Source organism: Manacus candei, unplaced genomic scaffold (genome assembly GCF_025592945.1).
Source record: "Manacus candei isolate 608988 ecotype Guabito, Panama unplaced genomic scaffold, ASM2559294v1 h1tg000011l, whole genome shotgun sequence".
Lineage (NCBI taxonomy): Eukaryota > Metazoa > Chordata > Aves > Passeriformes > Pipridae > Manacus > Manacus candei.
In genome coordinates this window covers 22787634-22803873 of record NW_026138059.1, presented here as the reverse complement: position 1 = coordinate 22803873, position 16240 = coordinate 22787634, and the positions used below count along the sequence as shown (strand labels likewise).

Sequence of the window (16240 nt, the reverse complement as noted above, 5' to 3'; positions counted from 1 at the left end):
TGAAAAGGAGAGAGAGATAAATAAAACCCAAGAGAAACTGAGGCACAACAGAATTGCTTACCACCCACTGACTGCTGCCCATCCCATCCCCAAACAGCGACCTCCCCCTCCTGACTAACTCTCCCCAGTTTATATACTGGGCATGACATTCTGTAGTATGGAATATCCCTGTGGCCAGTTTGGGTCTGCTGTCCTGGCCTCGTTGCCTTCTGGCTTCTTGTGCACCTGTTCACTGGCAGAGCATGGGGACTAAAAAAGTCCTAGAACCATAGAATGGTTTGGGTTGGAAGGGACCTTAAAGATCGTCTAGTTCCACCCCCCATGGCAGGTACACATTCCATGAGACCAGGTTGCTCAAAGCATCATCCAACCAGGGCTTGCTAATTTTTGGTTTTTTTTGCCTGGGAGTTTACTATTGCAGAAGACTTAGAGATGAAACCAAAATGAACTGAAACGGAAACATTTTATTTCATTACTTAACCACAAAATTGTGTAGTTGAGCTATCAGAGGTGTTACAAAACCACATTATTTCAAAATAAACTTAAAAAATCTGAAACATTTAAAAGTTATAGTGGTGGTGGCTTAAGAGGAATCTTTCTCATTGTAAACTTTTTTGCTTCAAATTGTTTCAACTCTTCACATACTCTTCGGTGTAAATAACTTTTCTGATGTAGTAATGGTTGTGACTGCAGAAGACACTGATGTGATGTTATGTCCTGAGGCACTGTCAGTCTGTCCAAATAAAGTACTGCTTGAACATGAGGCAGAAGTTGCTATTGCTGCATTAAAAGTTCCAAAGGCTGTAAGCACAGTGTTGCTTGAAGAGTTCACCACGGAAGAATTGCCAGGCAAGGGCATCACTCCAAATGCAGGAGGATTACAACCAGCAGAAATGCTCTCAAAAACGGGAGCAATTCCAAACTGTGATGCACTGGCAAGACTGGAACTCACTGCAAAGGAGAAACTGGTGGCACTGTTACTGTGGCTGTTCACAGGAAAGCTTGGCAGCCCAAAGTTTGGTGTTTGCTGTCCTCCAATCCAAAGGAAGGCAAGGGTTGAGTGACTGTGTTCTTTAATTCAGATAGCAAAGCCACTTTTGTTAATGCATTTAAAGCTTCCAACTGAGGCAACTGATTTGTCCATTGTCCATTTGGTTGGACAGAATTTATATAGTTCTGAATGTTATTGTTTGCTCTGCAGTTAAAACACTCCAGAAGGAACTGTTCTGGAGAGAAATTTGAAAAGCTTGAGACATTCAGCTTTTCTTTCACTGTTGAATAAGATGAAACTGTCCATTGTCCTGAAGATTCTCAAATTTCCATGTCTGTCATACACATTCAAGAAGTCTCTCCTCTTCATCTTTATAGCCATCAGCAATATTTCGACTGTTCGTTAATGCAGAGAATCTGTTCTACGAGAAGTCCTTGACTTAGGGTAAACACTAAGCAACAACCAAAATATCAGTGTGTTATCAACATTATTCTCATATTAAATCTAAAACCACAGCACTGTACCAGCTACCAAGAAGAAAATTAACTCTATCTCAGCTGAAGCCAGATCTCAGAGGAGTATTACTTTATCCCAGTTCTCTGGGATTTATGTCACAGTGTCATTCCTGACACAAAAATAGTACCTGAATTGATGAACAGTGACTTAACTGAGGATAAGATTCATCTGTCCTAATGTTAATTGCTTTGAAATTACCTGTTGAGTAAGAAAGTGATCTAGGCTCTTAATTGGTCGACTGAGAAAAAGACAGAAAATGACTCAGCCCATTCTGAAACAGGAGGTGCTGATGAATGACTGAGCAGAAAGATACCTATATCAAAAAATATTCCTTTGAGTATGGAGGAAATGGAGAAGACTTGCTTACTAAAAGTGTTGAGCTTCTGGACAGCTGAAGTGGTAGGAGACAAATGGCACCCCAGGTCTGCTATAAATCAGAGTTTGGGTTCCCTATGAATCACACTGGGAGTTCCATAATGTGATTGATTTTGAAGAGCAGATGGGATGTCAAAGGAGCAGTCCAGTTCTATGAACATAAATCTGTCCAGTCTTCCTTCTGCATGTGTGAATATTAAATTAATACCTATATATGAAGGAGTTACATACCAAAATAGTCTGAACAATGTGGTAAACTGTAACTCTTTCCGTGTGTTTAAAGTAGCTGCAACCTAAAGCCCAGGCAGCTTTCAGAGATCTAGAGAGCCTTCTGAAATGTTACCCTTTAATGTAAATTCAATATATAAATTTGAGGTGAAGAAAGCCCTTATGGATATATTTTATTTATATTTCTCTTCTGCAGAAAGGTAGCAGAGTTTTAGGCTGGGACAGGCTGTGCCCCCAGGGGAGAATCTTCTTGTAGATATGCCCTGTATAGGCAAGGACAGAGCAGGTCAACTGGCAAGCATATTGCATATGTGCCTCGCTTGGTGGAAAACTGGAAGTTTAATTGGGTTTTCCTCCTGCTGTTTTTTAACAATACTGAGCCTGTCACTATGCAGGGAACTTTGTATATGAAATATGTCAAAAGAAAATTAAGATAAGTGGCATCTTATTGAGTTCTTTAATGCTCAGGGCATGGATGGCAAGTCTCAAAAGACTATGGCAACAATAGAAATAAAATGTAAGAAAATAAGGCAAAAATTACCACACAACGTAGGTTAGTTATATGCAAATGAGGAAGCATTAAACATCATTATCCTAATATTTTTTAAGAAAGAAAACACAGAGCTCACAAAGAATGTTAGACTGCCTGGTCCCAGCAGTGACAGAAATCCTTTTCAATTCCCATGTGGCACCAGCAGCAGTAATGTAGGTTTCTGTACACTCTACTCATAGTGTGTCAGTGCCAACCTCAGGGGTTCTCCAGGAGACACAATACAGTGACTTGAGCACTGGTCCAGGTCCACCAACAGATTTGGGTGCTGGAGAACTGAGTGTCTCTGTGTATAGTCCAGCTTTAAAGTTCCTACTGCCACACAGGAATCCACAGCAGAGAACCTTACATTGCCTGTCCTCTACCCCTCAAGGATGCCTCACAAGGAATTCACAGTCAGCACTTGGAAGGGAAATTTGTCTCAAAATCCCTATGAGGGGCAATGGGAAATAACCTTCCATCTCACATCCTCATCCTTGCCTGGACTCATAGTTATCCAACCTGTGCCTCCAGGAAAGTGCTTCTTTCTAGACACACTGGAGTAAGTTGTTTTTCTTCAGAGGTGGAACAATAGTCATCTCTTATAAGACATAGCTAGAGAAAGTAGAAGTGACTTCCTTACATATAATCTTTGTAGTGTAATTCTGAGTGGGCAGAATACTCCACACGGGATGCAATTCAATTCCATTCTCCACCTGAAAGAATTCTAAACACCTCCCACCACCTAGGTGAGTGTCCTAGCCAGAAGGTATGCTCTGGCAAATGTTAATGGGAGGAGAAGGAAGAGGGACAGAAGGAAAAGGGCTGCTATTTACATATTTTTTAAAGGTTAGCTAAAATTGAATGGAACTGACTTAATTGTTAAGACATTTCTGTAGGACAGGGGTGCTGGAAAAGAGCAAAAGAGCTTGCCCAGCCCTGGAGTGTCCAGCTTTGGGCCAGCCAGCCACAAGTGACAGTTTTGCATGAAAGGTGAAGTTCCTTCACGCTGTAGTTTTATCTGCCCAAGTTAATGGAAAACTTGTGAAATGCATCCAGTTCTTCACATTTAAAGATTGTCAGACTTAAACTTCTTCTTTGACAATCCTTCCACTTTTGTGGCACACGTTACTTGGAAACACATGCTGATTAGGTCTCTTCCATAAATTTTCTTCCCCTTTTTTTCAGTGTCTCTGCTGAAGCTTTTAGCTGTTCTTCCATTCAAGTTGCTGTCTTTGATGTCTGTTTATTCCTGGTACCACGCAGTGTCACATAATCAGGTTGCAATAGTGTCACTGAACAAATCCTTCCTTCCAAGCAGCAAATATATCATGCTGTTTGACCTGAATAAAGATATACTCTCTTTTGAAGGACCCATATTTCCAGTGTCATGTCTGGGCAGCTAATCCCATAAGGTAAGTTCCAGGAGTCATGGAAATAGCCCCAGATCATTTATTTTTTTCTGAAGTGCCAGCACCCTTTTATAAAAAAAATAAATTTTTAAAGTCCAATGTGAAAATAAAGGAAAAGGTACTAAAGACAACAGTAGAGTTCACAACAATTGTTTGAAATTTTTTTATTGCTTTACACTTTTGTCTTTCTATTTTTAACTAACTAGTATGAAATTTTTCTTATTTAATGTCTAAATAGCTGCTATTTGTCTTTTGATAACTTCATGCCTTTGACTTATCCATAGTATAACTTACTGGTATGATGGGTATCATGAGCAACCATAACTGTGTGTTTTGCTCCAGAGAGCTGTTAACTGATGCCAAAGAAATAACACCATGATTTCACCACACGTTCTGCACAAACTTAGGAATGTGTTTTGCAAGTTAACTGCAAAGCACCTATGTCTTTGGGAAGCTCTATCATCCACAAAGTTCTCTGCCGTTGGTACAAACATGCAAGAGAAATGGATTTATGCACATGATATAAATTTTGTGTGAAATTCACTTCTGTGTAGAAGCCTAATGAGAAGTCTAAACACCACTTCTTGTCTGATTTTATGGAGAACCTGAGCTTTGCATTTGCTATGTGTTTGGAATTTTAAGTTTAGTTAAGTTAATACACCTACTGCGTGCTATATCACAGGAATGTTAAAATGCTAGGAATTTTCTTCTGCTGATATCTCTCAGTGTCTGAATGTATGTTTATATTCATATGGTTCAGCCATTTGACTGATTTACTTACCAGTACTTTTTTTTAAAAAAACCCCTCTATCATTGATTAAATTTGGAATTTTCCTTCCTTCTCTACTTGGTTGTTCTTAGATAATGAGGCTGCATTTGGCATGTGCTGACAGTGCATGTATTCTTTTTCAAATATCCCTGTTCAAATTTAACCGCACTTTGGTTTAAGGGGACCTTTTACAAGTACCTGGTTGACCTGCTATTTCTTTATGTATGACCCCACAAAACAGTATACTAATTAATGGGTTTCTCTTTCCTTATTATCACGTTGCTTTCCTTACGTTTTTGTCCACTTATGTATCAGCTAGAATTCTGTAAGGCAGAGACTAGTAATTTTTTTTAGGCTATGCACATCTTGAGATCTTTATCTGTGACTGTATTTTTGTAGCTCTCAAAATAATAAGCATAATTTATAGTGCTTTTCTGTTTTGTAGCGTTGAGTTATTCCATAAGATCTCAATGTGAAAAGTTGCTTCAAAGGGAAGCTGCTGGTTATGAACATAGAAAGTTGTCAACTTGTGAAGTAGTTTGACCCCTGAAGAGAATCTTCCTGTTTAAAAATACTTACACCCCTTTGTAGTATTTTTTGATCTTATGTTGAAGATTTTAAATTGGCTTTTGGACCTGTGTTCTGCATTTTATAGAGCTGAATTAATAGTGAGTTTTATGTTTGTTTTTTTTTCTTGGAAGATCATTCAATTCCATTTTCTCTTTAGAAAAATGTCATATGAGGTTCCTGTGAACCCAAAACAGAAAATAAAAGCTTACAGTTAATAAAATGCATTTACCTGTGTGTGTCAGCTGTGACTGACTGAACTTCCCCCAGCACTGCTGTTATTATATACCATACATCTCCCACAGATATACAAGACTCAAGGGCAGTGAGGAAGAAAAGTTTTTTGTATGAATGCTGGTATGCAAGACTCCTTCATCTTCTGAAGCTGTTGTGCCTGAAGTGTGAAGTAGCCATGAGAAAATTTGATAAAAGAACTGTCGTGACTCAGCTGTACATTCAGCTGCTTCTCCTAGATCAACACTTACAGTTGCAAAGGGTTTCTGTGAACAGATGTGCAACAGTTGTGGTCCAGCCCAGAGAGCTTTTATAGTAGGGGAAAGTAGAGAGAAGAGGGTAAGGGAATGGAATCATAGAATGGCTTAGTTGGAATGGACCTTCAAGATCATCTTGTTCCAACCCTCCTGCCATGGGCAGAAGCACTTTCCACTAGACCAGGTTGCTCAGAGCCCCACTCAACCTGGCCTTGAACACTTCCAAGGATGGGGCATCCACAGATTCTTTGTGCAACCTCTGGCAGTGCCTCACCACCCTCATAGTAAAGAATTTCTTCCTAACATCTAATCTAAACTACTCTCTTTCAGTTTAAAACCATCATCCCTTGTCCTATTACTACCCCACTGAAACCTTACTGAAGTCTTTCTCTGTCTTTCTTATAAGTCCCATTTAAGTACTGAAAAGCCATAATAAGATTTCTCTGGAGCCTTTTCTCCTCCAGGCTGAACAATCTCAACTCTGTTAGCTTTTCCTCATAGGAGAGGTGCTCCATTGCTGACTTATGTTTCAGTAATGACCACAAAAACTGATGCTTTCTGTGAAAGGAGATGGGATTCTCCCACTTATCAGCTGAGGTTTGTTTTAAATTGCTTGAGCTGCTCTTAAGGACAGGACTGCTGGTGACAGACAATGCTTGCTCTTACTAAGAGGAGGGTATTCCAGTGTCACTTTGTCTTAGACAGAGATGATAACTACCCACTTAGGTACTTACATCCTTTTAAATTCCTCAAACCTGCTTCAGACTTGATGTATCTCAACATTTTTCTGTCATCTGAAGACTTCCAGACAATCATCTTGTGATTGTTTACTAACAACTTAAATATACTAAATATTATTGCCCCTCTACAGCTCCCTGTAAATTCTTACCATTTGCATGCCTAAAATCTCTACCTTTGTCATTTTAAAATCAGTTTCAAATCCCAGCACATGGGATTGACATTTAACCCATCATTAATTAGTTTGCCTAACAGCCTTAAGAAGAATGTAATGAAAGTCCAAATAAATTATGCCTTACCAACCTACTTTATCTATTGGTGGTATGTTAGTGGAGACATAATTGTCTCATGCAAAATCTCTTTGTCTCTATTACCTTCCCTCTGAAATACACAAATAGTAGAAGCCAGACCTTACACATAACTTACCTAATTTCATTGAAGCTGTGCTAGTTTGCATTAATTGATATTTGATCAGACACATGCAAATCTAAGAACCTCATCAATCCTTTCTTGTGCAATTAGTCCTTAGCTGTTTGAGTAGTCCCATTTAGGTTAGCAGTGAGATAGGATCACAGATTTTGGCAGCTGGGGCTTTTGTGCTGACATGAGTCACAAACAAGTACTCACATCTGGAGGAACATTTACTTAGGTGAGACATCCCAGTACATGGTGTTGCTTCCCCTGTGCTGGTCAATGTGGTAGCTCTATGAACTCTCAGAATTTTCTAGGTTCGGTTGTTTGCCCATACTGCAGAGGGATGAGATACTGAGAACAGCCTTCTCCTGTAAGTTTATTTCATCCAATGTTCTTCACAAAGAAAATGAGGTTCCTCTTCCCAAATATCAGCAGCTGGGTAGCAGAAGTACCCTCTCAGTACCGTCTCAGTATTGAAGTGATATACAGAAAAGCTCTTACCCAACTGGCATCCCTATGGGGGAGAAGACAGGTTCAGCCCATCAACTGATCTCAGTAATTATGATGGAGCCTTCTCTGATCTCCCTCCCCACTTAAGCTATATTTGTATTATTTTCTTTGAGGGAGGGGAAAAGGTAAAGTTACGGTTGATGTTATTTCATGTTTAGGTGGAGTTTGAGTGTCTTTAATCATTAGCATGTGTAGGGTAGGGTATAAAGATTATTATGTATTTTTGAGTTAATGAAGTAAAGTTCACCTTTTGATTCCCATCTGGATCATTCTTTGGCATAGTTCCCATTAGCTGCATTGTTTTCAATGGAGCATAACCACAACAATGCTGTGTTGTTCCATCCTTTGTTTCATATGTGCATTGATTTAGACATAGCATGACTGCAGCACCTTTGTGCCACTCCATCCTTTCTTTTAGGTCTCCCTTAGAGCAATACACCAAGCTTCCTCAGTGTTCCTGCTCCTAAGGTGTGCAGACAGTTTGTTCTTGGTGAGCTATAACCAATGCACTCCTTGATGAACTTTCTTTTTCGGTATCCCCACATATACATATATGTGTATGTATTTGTGCATTTATATACACTTTCCCTCCCACTCTTTATTGTCAGATACTTGGTGGTGTACAGGGTAAGAGATGAGCAGAACAGTAATTCTGAGTTGTTGATGCCTGGGTGGTGAGTCAGGTGGTTAATCAGCTTGGTGGTTAACTGCCTGGGGCATCAGAGGCAAGGAGCAGCCAGGCAGCTGAGGATGAACACAACCCCATGTGGATTTCCTGAGGGAGCCCAGTTAAAAATGTTTTGTATTATACAACACTATATCAAATAAAAATATCCAAGTAGGCCTGTTTAAAGTCAGAAGTTTCTCAATAGATGATCATAAATATGTCTGAAAAGATCACCATCTTATTTTTTAAAAGGCCTGGATAAAACTGCCATTAGAGTTAATAGGTCTAGTCATAATGCTGCTAGAAACTATTACAAGTAAATAGAAGCAAATGCTGGTGACAAATATTTGGGAATGCTGAACTGTGAACAGAAACATTTGTCAGCTTCATCATCAAAGCAATAGCTAATGTTGATATCTTGTAAAACAAGAAGTGTCACTGGAGAGAGATAATGCTGTGTTTCTTTTTTGTAAGTGAGCACTGAAATGCTGGTGGTTTTAAAAGGATGGTTTAGTGCTTTCATTCCCTTCTGTTGGCTCACTGTACAAATGGCAGCTTAAATACTTTTACAACTGCAGATGAGCAGAGGGCATATTCCCCAGAGTTTCTCAGGCAGGAAAAATCACAGCATGTGGCACTATAAATATGACATTGAACATTTGCTGTTTGTACAGAGACCTATGATAAACCCAGAGCAGAAACATAAATCTTCCTTCTTCATTTAAGACTATGCCTAAATAATATAGTCTAGTCTTCTAATTTAAACACAGTGGGGTTTTGGGGGGAGGGAACATCTAATTTACAGAAGAATAAAAGTACTAGCTGTTTTGAATTTTTTCTTTGTGCTATTATCTTTCATCATTGAGATGGTTAGATCTTCTGGGATGGAGTATTTCTTATACTTAGGCATAAGATGCTATAAAACATGAGGCTGTATAGCTAATTATGTGTGGGCAAATAAGGTCTCTTTTTTCACTGCTCAGTATTAAAAAATCAAAATCCATTAAAGCATGAGACACAGAAAACTCAAGTTCATAGGTACTGAAAAAAACCTCGTATATATATATGAGTACTTTTTAACCAGTAATAAAAGTCTAAAAATGAGAGATATGAACTAGAGCAAGTGATTTTGAATGAAGATATTGACAACTCAAGTTCAGCAGGAGAGAATTACAGAGAGCCCAAGGAACTAAGCTTAAAATTAATTCTTTTCATTTGACATTCATTGAGCAAGATGCCCTACCATAAGAGGCAAGTCTGAGGAACTGTCTCTGTACGAAATGAAACCAGAAGAGTTTTAGAAAAGTCAGTGGAAAGAGAAGAATCAAACTGATGACATCAGGCAGTATGAGACAAGTATGTACCTGTTGAACCCAGGGCTGAATTTGCTGAACAATTAGTTGTACCTTCCAACCTACTGTTTAAAATGTTTTTTTTTTTTGGATGGTTAGGAAGTGACAAATATAACACTTTTTTATCAAAGGGTTGCAGAGAGAATTCAGAGAACCACAGAATGGTACCTCTGACTTTTGTGTTGGACAAATCCATAGAAGATGTGAAAAAAAATGACAGAAAAGAGTAGATAGGTTGAAACATAACACAAGGGAGAAGAGTCAAAGGAGATTTCATAGGCTGAAGTAATTCCTCACAGATCTATTCTAGTTCTTTGAAGATTATGAGAAGGGGTGATGCAGTTAATAACAAATTAAAAAAAACTTTCAACAATACTTTTAACCAAAGACTCTTGATGAGATTAAGATGTCATGGATTAATAATTGGTTACATAAAAGAAGTGACAAGGTAAGAGTAAATGATTTCTATTTCACAATAGAGAGGAGTGGGCACATCTCCAGCCTCTGTGATGTTTAGTGTATTCATAAATGATCTGAGGAAGGTGTGAGTGATGTGGTGACAAGTGCTACTTGATCAGACAAGATTTTTGAGAATAAACAAAACTCAGACCAACTGCAAAGAGCATGAGAAGGATTTCTTGATATTAATTGACTGTAAAATAGAAATGGTAGATGAAGTCTGGGGCCCAGATATTTTAAGTAATGGGAAAACCAGTCCCAAAATATATGTATGAAATTATAATTGCTCTGTTAGCTATAACAATTTGAAGTTATTATACATAGTTTCCTGAAAACAAAATGTTATAATGATTATTGATAACTGAAAGGCAAATGGAATGTTAGAAGTTATAAGGAAAGGTATAGAGCATAAAAATACCTTTGTCACTGTTACATATATGGGGTGTTGAATAGGGAATTAATTTTTTATCCTTTTGTCTAAAAATTATATGGTAGAACTAGAAAAGATACAGAGAAGGACAATAAAGTTAACCAGGAATTTGAAATGGCTTCTGTACATGGATAGATTAGATGAGTTATGGCTTTTAGCCTGAGAAAGAGACTACTGAGATGTATGTGGTGCAGTTTGGTTGGGGATGATCATTCCCTGTCTCTCACAGCCTGTGCAGTATGGACAGTGCAATGGTGCTATTAGACATCTGGCTTAAAACAAACAAGAGGAAGTACTTTTCCACACAGCCTATAATACAGCTCAGGAACTCATTACTGTATGATGTGTCAGATGTAAAAGTAGAAATGCAAATTGGATAAATTTGGAGAAGCAAGGCCATCGAGAACAAGCTCTGGCAGAGCGCAGGCTCAAACACCTGCTTGCTAGGAAGATAGACAGTGGTCAGCAGGGCTCTCTGTGTGCCATGTTTCCTGGCAAGAGCATCTGCTGATAGCCATGACCAGAGAGTGGTCACAGGAATGAGTGGACCTTTAGTTTGACTGAAGTATATTAAGATATTTATGCTTATATCCATTCTGTTGGATACATGAAGTTAATGCTGTTCTCCACTGCTGACTGTGTGACCAAAGGTTGGTCTGTATCAGAGCACTCAGGTGGTGGCTGTCGTGACTCAGACCTTCTGCCAGCAGGAGGTTGTGGCTCTGCTGAGCTGTTGAACAGCCCTGCTTTCAGGCTTCTCCAGCACCTGTGCTCTGTCCCTCTCTTGGACTTTCTTTTTCCCTCCCAAGGCTTGATTTTCTTAGAAAATGGGTTTTAACTTGTGCTCTTTGTAGGGAACATAAGTACAAGGTGGTGCCTTGAGGAGGCACACGGGCATGATTCCAGCACATCTGTATGTTGGTCTCATAGCAAAAGGATTTGAATTACTATCTGGCATGCAGTGAGCAGAACAAGTTCTGCTACCAGGATCTTTCTCTGTCTGCGTGGTGTGGAGGAAGGAAAGGTGTCCACTAATGAGGCAGGTGATTCATTATGGTATGAAACAGACTGACATGGACTCCTCTGTAAATAACTTCTGGCTGCACTTTCTGTCAGACAGGTGGAAGCTCCTTATTTGTATGCATTAATGACACGTGCTTATCAAAGAGTTACAATGCAAGGAACAAACAAATGGCATTTCCAGTATTAATATGTAAATTACGTGCTAGGAAGAAATGATCATGCACTCCTGAAATACAGCAGCGAGCACTAATTGCATTCCTTGCCCTTCGATATACTGTGTGCTGTAGATAGCTCTTTTCCCTAAATGAGCATTTAAAGCTTTCATTTTGTCTGCTTCTTCATGCTTAAATATTCCAGATACATATTTTCCTGAGTACGTTGCACTGTTTGCATATAATGTTTTATTGTACCTCATAGAAAGCTGAAGTGACCAATGGTTTATTTGAACAGCCTTTGGGTGCTCTGATTCCCTAGAAATGTCTGTAGGTTATCCTTAGCTTGGGAACAGCAGGTAGAGTACTGAGGTGGATATTCTTGTAAGAAACAATGCCAAATAATCCTCTTTTGCAAACACATCCAGCCCTATTTTGAAAACTGATTGGGGTTTTTTGTTTTGTTCCTAGTACATTTTTTTTCTGGAAAACTGTTCCAGAACTTTGGTCTGCAGATGGCTGGAAATCTCATTTCTTAGTAACCATTTTCTTCATATGCCAACACTGTCTGTGAATTTGGAAAGTTCTTCTCATGTGTTTTCTCCTTAAAGTGTTTGTAGCACAGTTGTACCCTCTGTCTGGATGTGACATCTTTGCTTTTTTAAAGCTGAATAAGTAATTTTATCCCCTTATAAGATGAATCTCCATTCCTCCCGTGTTCAAACCAGTATTCCCCAAACAGTGCTGTTTTGGGTGGCTAATGACTGGGAGTGTGCAATATTTAGGATTCCTTTTCCTTATTGTAGATATGCAGAAGGATTACAACGGGGGGGAAGATCCCACTGACATTCTTTTTTACCAGCTGCTTTTGTTGGATGAAGGAGTGAATTGCAAATGATTTCCCAGCTGCAGTAGTCCTTCGCTTTTTCATTTACATTTACTAAGAACAACAGCCTTCACTTTCTGAAAGTATGAGGTACTATTTGTTTTCACTTGCAGCAGGCAGTGGTGCTATGTAGTAACAGCTATTCAGAGGACTAGATTGAATATACTTGGTTTAAGATAGTTTTAAAGCTGCTTAAAGTGTAGTCAATAAGCTCATCTCTACTCAGTACACTTATGTTTACTACCTTGATTTTTTAAAGATGTCTTTTACACTGAGACACAATTTCCTTTGCTTTAAAGTCCCACTTCTGAATGTAACAAAGAGATGCTGAAGAGGGCTGAGGAGGGTATTTTATTCATCAAGAAGCTAAAGGGAGACTTCAGGTGATCTCTCTGATGAAATTCATTCCCTTATCTGAAAGCTCTTAAATCATTCCTGGCAGAGGTGACATTATAAAAATAATTCTGAAGAACAAAAGTTCTTGCCCTTGGAATACACTGCATTGCACCAAATGGTAGGAATTTATTGCTTTTTTTTTCACAGAGTCTCTAGATGTAAGCTTCAATTTCCTTTAGATTTCTTTAATCAGTTTTTGCAAGTTGATAGATTTGTTTTTCCCCCTCAAATGAATACCTTGTGCAATAACCTACACAAAGGATAGCCAGGATGGTGAGTGGCAAACCCCAAGGTCTTGTTCAGGACACTTTGTGTTTATCCCTGTCCCAGTTTCAGGGGCTTTGGGGAACTCAGCCCTGGCTTGCCATTCACCACCTCTGTGGCAAGATGTGCCTGAGAGCACTGCAATGCTCTTCCCATGTCCTTGGTTGCAGCAGAGCATTGCACATATTTTTTTAAATTATACATGAGTATTTAATTGGGGATATGATATATCCTTTTCCTATGCCTTACTCCTTTGACAGGCAGATGCAGTCTGTGAACATGGACTTAACTGCAAGATAGTAGAGAGAGACCTAGGTAGGAGTTTGTATGACTCATGAATGCCAATGCCCTCTTGAATTCCTCTCTAAGGAAGGAGAATCCATGGGGTTTGTTTTCCTTTTGAGTGACCATGAGGTGGTTCTTCTTTCTTCTGATGGTGTGAAGAAATGGAAGCTGACACAGTCAGATGATTTTAGTTCATAGAACAAGGGCAGTTTATTTGTTTAGGGATTTTTTTGACAGTAAAAGCAATATTTAGGCTGGGTTGATGATGAATTATGGGCATACGGATATATGGAAAGCCTGCTAGTTACAAAGACATTAACATCTGTCCCTTTATGTAGATTATTAAAATCCAAACTCCAGGAGACAGAAAAGAAAGTGAGTCTATGCCATTATATTCAATAGAACCTAATTCAATCTGGATAGAGTTACAACCTAAATGCACAGATAATGTTATTCTGAAGTAATTTCTGTTGATTGTAGTGATTTTTCAGGACATATTTTGGAATGTCACTTGATTTATGTTGTTCTGGACGCATGTCAAGTCTGACTTAATAAGCTTGTTTAAATTATGTTCAGGAGCTTTTCTACTATATTGTAACAGAGTATTTGAACTCTCTTATTATGCAAAATGTTTAGTGTATGTGTGAAAACTTGGTCTGCAGTTCAACAGAGGTAGTAAGTTGTTTACGGGTTTAAATTTCGTTCCTGGGTCACTAGAGACAGAAAGGGGCATTTGAGTGGCTTATGATTCAGGTGTCCAAGGTGCCAGCTCAGATTTTACTCAGGGAGATAAGACACTCTTTAAAGAAAATCCACAATTTAGCCAGGAGATTCGGCTGCAAACTGTATGGTCCAAGAAGCAAGTAGACAACTAGAATAAAGACAGTAAAAAGAAGTAAGCCTTGACCTTTCTCTGTGCAGCTTTTACAATTTTCTTCCCAGAACACCTAACACCTTCTCCCTAACACCTGATTTCTATAGCTTTTATATATTTTAAGTAATCAACTTGATGCAGCTGTTCCATTTTTTATTTATCTTTGACCACATTGCAATGATTTCTGCCCCGTACTTTTGATACTGGTTTCCAGAATCCCACAAATGGCTTGAAACAGGAGCTGAGGATGACAATGTCTCAGCCACAGTAGCTACTACCATCCTCTGAGCAGCTGCTCAGTCTAAGTGACAATTGAAATCTTCTAATAAAAAAGCCGTTTTACTGTGTACATCTGATTTGTTTGCCTGATTTACCGAAGGTGATGAGTAATCCTCACCTTCAAATTGGTTCTGAGACACAGTAAGATGTTGAAAGGCTTTCCAGCAGAAAAGTTTTTAGTATAATATTCTAACTTATAGTATAGTGTTTTGTTTAGCATAACAGCTTTACAAACTGGCTGTCTCTGACCTTGATATTTTCTTATCTGGACTGCGATAATGGTGAATTTTGAGAGTGCTCCTTGTTACCTGTAAAGGGAAATGCTATTTGGGAATCTGAAGGGCAGCAGTGAAGAGAGGCCTCTCCTGCAGGTGGCAGCTTCATGCTGTGTGGACAGCGTGAGCTCAGTTGTGGTTTTTTTCAGGCATTATGGAATTCAGTTTTGTTGAGGAGAATTCCATATAGGATCAAAGCACTACATCAGACTTTGACCTCCCTTCTGGTTGCAGTTTGTGGCCTGAAGTCCTATGGGTGGGTGAAGTCCCTGGGTGCCAGGGTGGCTTTGGAAGGGGTGAGCAGTAAGGCTGCTCTGTCAGGTATGGGGTTGGGAATGGGCAGTACCAAAGACTTTCTAAACCTCTATTGTAACCCCCAGACCATATTCTTCAGCTCTACTTGGCTGCTTTTGTTAAATAATCTGCCACCGATGTAGCATTCAGCTGGATGTGAAACCTTTAAATAGCGTTCAGATGGGGAGGGAAAGCAGTGCTGTGTTCAAAACTGTGACCAGGAATCTATCAAGCAGCTGCCTGATCTTAATGGGACTGCACAGTGCTGCCCTGTCCTTTACGTTCACACACTGGATAAAAGTCAGTGACAGGCCCTTAAGGAAGCATGGGAAGTTGGACGTCCAAATGGAGAAGTTTGTAGTCTAGACTGCAATGGGCTCTGTGTAGGGAACAGCCTGTGGAACTGTGCATTGCACTGGTGAGTGAACTAGGAGCTTGCTGTGTAATCCATAAAGCTGCTCTCAAAGACACCAGTGACTTTACTGGAGTCACCTGTATAAAAGGGGCCAGAATCCATCGGTACCCGCTCATGTGAACTGGACAGAATACTGAAAGATTTCTGGCCCAAATGTGATAATGAGCTGATATTTCATTATTGTTTATGTTTTTCATGCACCAGTGTTACTGGTTGAGGTAATCAAGCCAGATAATCAAACTGAGACCTAGTCTGTGTCCCAGCACAGTGGCCTGGATGAAGTCATGGTGCTAAAGCTCTAACTGATTTCAAAGAAAGCTGGCTGTCATCCATAGCAATAAACAACCCCTGTCCCTAGCACTAATAGACTAAAACCGTTTTTAGCTTATCTTGTAATGCTTTACCTATCACTTTGTTGCAAACATCTTTCATATAGTAAGCAATTCTACAGTGTATATAGAGGTAGTAAAAGAAGCAGTGATTCTGTAACTCTTAAAATTTCACTTAAAATGATGACAGAGTTTTTTATTTTATATGACTATCAAGGGAAAGAAAAGTATTAAAAGTTTTGTGTTTGAACATTTTGATTAAAGAGAGTTTGTCTGACAGTTGTAAACTCTTACTTGATCCTGCTTTTTAATTTCTTAAA

The 16240-nt window shown here is 39.1% G+C and overlaps 1 pseudogene; it reads right to left on the bottom strand.

Moving 5' to 3' along the window:
- Positions 1–513: 513 nt before the first annotated feature.
- On the bottom strand, positions 514–6694 carry LOC127466885 (nucleoporin NUP42-like; annotated as a pseudogene).
- Positions 6695–16240: the final 9546 nt, after the last annotated feature.